We start from the raw sequence: 6620 nt of genomic DNA on the forward strand, positions 1-6620 counted from the left end.
GCTGCTCAAGAGATGATTACTTGTGCGTTTGTGGTAAAGGCAGATGCCCTTTTATCGTGGGAGGAAAATCTTATCAAAGGAAGTGCATTTTTTGTTGACAGGTGTTCTACCTGAAGGTTTACCATCTTCTAGAAAGTATACGTTCATAAGAAAAGCCAGGAAATACAAAATGCTTGATGATGTGCTTTACATGAAAGGAGGTGATTTGGTTTTGCGTCGTGTGCCTTGGAAAGAGGAAATTTACAAAATCTTGGAAGAAAATCATGAGGGGTCTTGTGGAGGTCATTTTTCTATGAAGATCATGTTGCATAAGGTCTTGCAAGAAGGTTATATATGGCCGAGTATTCAACGGGATGTTAATCATTGGTGTGCAAGTTATGTTTGCCTTTTGATGCTATTGGACCCTTACCTATGACTAGCAAGAGAAATGCTTACATTTTGACAGCAGTGGATTATTTGTCACGATGGGCAGAAGCCAAGGCTGTCGAACAAATTACCGGTAAAGAGATAGGAGAATTTTTTTATGAGTACATATGTTGTAAATTTGGTGTGCCACTAGAGCTACTTTCTGATAGAGGACCAGGATTTAGAGGAGAATTGTTTGATTTATTATACGAAAAGCTCAATATACAGCATAGGTGCAATTCTCCCTATTATCCACAATGCAATGATCTTAATGAAAGGTTCAATGTAGAGTTGGTAAAGATCTTGAAAAAGATAACGTAGACACATGGGAAGACTTGGGATTCAGAGTTGCTTGTACGTTATGCGCCTATAGAACTGCTATCAAAACGAGCACAAGATTTTCCCATTACCACTTGGTTTATGGCAAGGAAGCTTTATTGCCAATTGAAGTGGGAATTCCTGCTCTCAAGTTGTTGTCATTGGAAGATAAGGAGCAAACAAATGCATGGCAGAAAAGGTTATTGGATTTACAATGCTTGCAATTGGATAGAGTTTTAGCTTTGAGCCACTATGAAGAAGTGTCAAGGAAGGCTCAGCTAAAATCCAATGAGTGCGTGGAAGATAAAAAATTTGAGAAGAGTGATTTAGTGTTGAGAATGGCACATATTAGTTGGCAGACTTAAATGGTGCACAACATAAGTATCATGTTAATGGTTATAGATTGAAGAAGTATCTGGCACGTTTGATGACAATTGTGACTGATGAAATGCTATCAATAGAAGGAGACAATATGGAGACATGTGAAAATGTGAATGAGGTTTCTAGGGATGAAATACATTAGTTATTCACCCTAGGGACCTCTACTTGTCATGAATGACTAAGCAAGCAAGGGGGGGTTGGCAAGCTATGCCATGCATTTTTTGGATAAGCATGAAGTTACTAGGTCATGCAAAAAATCTTGCCCACTCCAAAATATGGTATTTTAATAAGTATTTTCAGCCGTGCTTTATAGCTTGTGAATCGGACTTGTACATCATGAGTTATGAGCATCCGAAGCGCGCGGTCTCAACTTAGAAGGTGATTGCAGGTGCATGCGAGAAGGGAAACTAGGCCAACTTGGGGGTCTAAGATTAGAAATGCTGAAGTTTTATATTTCTGGAGATAGCCGAGGTGATGTGCTTCGAGCCCTGTGTTACGGTGCGTCATTCAATGACCGGAGCAACAAGGTATGCCTCGGGGAAAATTGTCCGAGAAGTCCTCTCATGATTTGGGAGAAGATGGGAATTTTTGGGGAATTTGGGAAGCTTGTGGAGAGTTTCCATGTGGCAATGGAATAATCCCACATGGGGGGGAGAAAGTGGAAATTGAAGGGTATAAGGGGGGAGTGGGTACCCTCTAAGGGTTTATCAAACGAGCAAATGGAGCTCACTCGCCTAGCCCATGAGGGCTCATGGAATTTGGGGAGGAAAGGACGGCCATTTTGAGTCCCCATCACATGGACAGGTGCCTGGCCATTTTTTGGGTCCATGGACACTTGCCCCCACCCCATTCCTTGGTCAAATGGTCACCGATAGCTCATTTTTTAGCCAAAAAAGGCCAAAATTGGACCAGTTAAAAGGTGCCCAAGGAGAGGACCATGTCGGCTAAGAGGAGAGAGAAAATACTTTGGGATAAGAGTCAAAAACATCCCAGTCCATGGACACTTGCCCCCACCCCATTCCTTGGTCAAATGGTCACCGATAGCTCATTTTTTAGCCAAAAAAGGCCAAAATTGGACCAGTTAAAAGGTGCCCAAGGAGAGGACCATGTCGGCTAAGAGGAGAGAGAAAATACTTTGGGATAAGAGTCAAAAACATCCCATTTTTAATAGCTGCAATTCCCTGCACATCTTTTTGGCTAACAGAGACTAGCTTTTTGGGAGCTTTTGAGAGATACCCCAACTTCGAAAGCTTGTAACTCTCTCGTCTGTTGTCAGAATCAAGCATATGGATACTCTACGGAGGTCTACATGAAACAAGATTCATCTTTATGGTCTCGGTTGTCAGAAATTTTAATCATGGTTTGGGTTAGGGCTGTTTCTCACCCGACTTTACAGGTGTTTGACATAAATTGTTTTCTACAGCTTTATGGTGTTTCGTTCTGATGGTTTGGTGTGTTCAAGGCTATAGAGGTTCTTGTTTTCCATCTTGTTTGCACGCTAAAAAAGGTGATAAGTATTTCCATGATACTTGGAAGAAGTTGTGCAAGATATCTCCAAGGGCACCTAGGAACTCACTTCTGGAGGATCCAAATGTCAATTGTGTGGACGATGAGATATATATTATTAGTGACGTAGAAGATGGAAATTTGGCAGGATATATAAATATTACTCATGGTCTAAGTATGAGCCCAAATGTATGTTATACTTTTGATCCCAATTTTCCACCTTGGCATAAGAAGAGCTTCTTGCAGAATATGAATTTACATGACATCACTCAAATCTCATGAGATAAAAAGTCCCTTATATGAAAGTTATTGATCATCTATTTGAAACCAACTCATTACTGAGTATGTATCATGATAAACGCCATGAGTTGTGATGGCATTACCATGTTATGCAATTGATTTCATACAAAAATCTGTTCCTAAAGTAATATCCATAGAATTTCACAAGATTTTTTGAGCTAGCATAATAATTCTCTATTTCAAAGTTCATGTATCATGTTAAACATAATCCATACAAAAATTTGTATCTCATTTTACATATATTATCAGAGTGTAAACTTATGCATTAGCAATTTATATAATAGTTCATTTTGAATGCATTTTTTATTTTGTACTGTTAAGAATACCCCAATAGTGGATTCTGGATGTACCAAACCCATGTAAAACTTGTTAGAATAGCTAAACATTAAGTAAAGGATGCACTTTTCCATCCATACCTTGCTTAAAGTGTCTTGATGGTGGATTGAAAATTTCCTTGCTCCTCTCAAGGACTTTTTTAGATTGGACAAATGGCGGATCTAGGATGCACCATATTTACACAATGTCTTTTGAATGGAAAAGTACTAGTTTATTGTTGAGTGCACCAACCACCCTTCCACAACTTGTTTGGAATGTTTGCTTTAAGATGCTACCACCTTCCAAGACTTGTTTAGAATGGCCAATGGTAATTCTAAGTTTCACTCATTCGTCTTTTGGTTACTTAGAAGCACCAAGTTATGGGTATAAATTTCACCTTCCATTCTAATAGCTATTTAGAATGGCCAAGTAGTGAACCTCATTTGCACATTTCCTTTAAAATTTGTTTCAAATCATGAATTCATGGTATATGAAGCATCTTGACTTCCAAAACTTGTTAAGAATGGGTTTCTCCACTAGTATGGATACATTTCCTTGCCCTATCTTGACATCACAACGAGTGGAATCTTCATTGGTTCTACACACACAACTAGCACAAAAAAATTCATTGTCAAGTACCATGTGCACTTTGTTTTGCAGATTCAAAGTCCATCCTAAAACTAAAACAAGGTTAGAAAATTTGAAGCTTAAAACCACAATGGACAGTGAACTATAGGTTCGACAAGTGATGGAGATTGACACCAAATAATCCATGATACTTTAGGTTGAACACAAGTGGTGGAGATTGAGACTAAATAACCCATGATACTTGTGGTTAGGCATACAATGAAGCTTGAGAGAAATGAATCATTGACACTAGGGATGATATATTGAAGATAAGATAGAAGCTTGTGGCCATGCAGTGTGTCTATCTCTACTTTTATGATTCAATGGAGCCTATCTTGGACAAGTGGCAAAACTAGTGACTCTCTACACTTGAATGGGACATAGCTTGGACAAGTGGAGATTCTATGGATCTCTATGCTTCAATAGAGCATATATATGGTAAGTGATGGATCTTATGGTCCCCTATGCTTGAATGGAGCATAGCTTGGACAATAAGTGGACCTTATAGCTCTCTATGCTTCAATAGACCATAGATTGAACAAGTGGTGGAACTTGTAGATCTCTATGGTCAACTATAGCTTAGCTTGGATAAGTGGTGGACCTTGTGGTTTTATGTCATAATAATCAATATCTAATTCTCCTAAATGATTTTCTCATGTTAAACTGATCATTTAATAGGGGGAAGTGCCAGGGGAGAAAAAGCTAGCATATTGGTTAAGCTAGCAGACCGGCCACTTTAGGGATCCAAAGGAGGGAAAATAGGGATCCAAAAGGGGGGCCATATACAAAAGAGCCATGTGCAACAATGGGCTCAAAAGACCCTAAGGTTCAGCCCATTAAGACTTCCAAAATGCTAAGGTTCCAAAATTCAATAAACACTAGGGAATCCATCCACAAATATGTAGACAAGTTTTGGGACCTACAACTCAAAGCCACTGTCTTCAAAAAGTTGGATTTTAGAGAGCAAAAGCAACAATTTTGTGCGGGCTTAACCGAAGAAATGGCAGAGTATGTCAACTCCCAAAGGCCACGTACCATATCGGCGGTAATACACCATACTATGGTGGCCTCTCGAATCAATTTCCAAATAGGGGCTAAAAGAAATAATAAGCCCATGGAAAACAAGGGTTCCAACGAGCCTAAGGGGAAGGAAAATGTCCAAAAGTCTCCTAAGGGAAACTGCAACAAAGCTAAAGAGAAGGGAGTTTACAAAGGTAAACACAAACTCTCTCCTGAAGAGTTGAGCGTTATCGCAAGGATAACCGATGTTTCAAGTGCGGCGAACATGGGCATGTGTACCGCGCTTGTCCCCAAAAGAACAAACGCCAAGATCCTCCTAGAGCTACCTTGGTTGAAATCCAAGAGGAGGAGACTCACCAAACTCACCACAAAGGATCTCCTCTATGCCATGCTTGGGGAAAGGTAAGAGACCATGATGATTTTATTCTCTTTGACCCTGGTTCTACTCACAATTTTATATGTAGAGAGTTGGCCACCAAGCTAGGCATACAAGCCTACGAGATGGGAGATGTCCTACCCGCAGAAAGTGCTTTCAAGGGGCAAGAATCTTCAATCACTCCCTTAATCGGTAAATTGAGGCTTCATGTCCAAAGCTATGTGGACAAAGAGGGCTTCTTTATCTCTCCTCTCAAGCATGAGGATGTAATCCTAGGGGCACCATGGTTTGATCGCCTGGTTGCCAATGTTAAATTCCCTGAAATGAGAATCTCCTTTAAGTTCAGGGAAAAAGACATGTATATAGATGCTAAGGAAATGGGTAACACTATCCCCATTGTACATACACCAGCTTTCAACAAGTCAATAAAGAGCTCTATTTCCGTGTACATGATTTTTGTTAAAGATTCTCAAAATGAACCTAATGCTTTAGCAAAAGAAAATAAAAGCAACCAAAAGGAATTAGAGTTATCCAATTTTCTCAAGGGGTTTCAAGATGTTTTTATTGACGACATCCCTTGTGAGCTACCTCCTAAACGAGGTAATGATGACCATGCAATTGAACTTCTTCCAGGAAGTTCACCACCTAACAAACCTCCTTATAGAGTTTCTCAAGCTCAACAAGAGGAGATTATGCGGCAAGTGCATGAGTTAGTTGAGAAGGGCATGGTTAGGCCTAGCTCATCTCCATTTTGCTCACCTGTGCTATTAGTGCAAAAGAAAGACAACACATATGGTATGTGTGTCCACTATAGAGCACTAAATAGGATCACTATCAAGAATAGGTTTCCCATTCCACGGGTAGAAGACCTATTTGATAAGCTACAAGGATCAACCTACTTCAGTAGGATTTACCTAAAAAGTGGCTATCATCAAATAAGGATAGTTGATCAAGACATTGTAAAGACCGCATTTCGCACCACATTTGGTCTTTACGAATACATTGTCATGCCTTTTGGCTTGACCAATGCACTAGCCACATTCAACCGCTTGATGGAGAAGCTGTTCAGGCCTCATCGAACCTTCACTGGAGTGTTCTTTGATGATATTATCATTTACTCTAATTCATTAGACGAACACAAGCAACACCTCCAGGTAATATTTCAAGTTTTAAGAGAGAATAAACTTTATGTTAATCAAAACAAAAGTGAATTTTTCTTGCAAGAGATTCAGTATTTAGGTCACATTATCTCTCAAGATGGCATCCAAATGGATCCATCAAAGTTAGAGGTAATAAAAGGATGTCCTAAACCAAAGAATCTTCATGAACTAAGAAGCTTTATAGGTATGTGTGCATACTATAGACGCTTCAC

This window comes from Adiantum capillus-veneris, chromosome 26 (assembly GCF_014529385.1).
Source record: "Adiantum capillus-veneris isolate H3 chromosome 26, ASM1452938v2, whole genome shotgun sequence".
NCBI classification, from domain to species: domain Eukaryota; kingdom Viridiplantae; phylum Streptophyta; class Polypodiopsida; order Polypodiales; family Pteridaceae; genus Adiantum; species Adiantum capillus-veneris.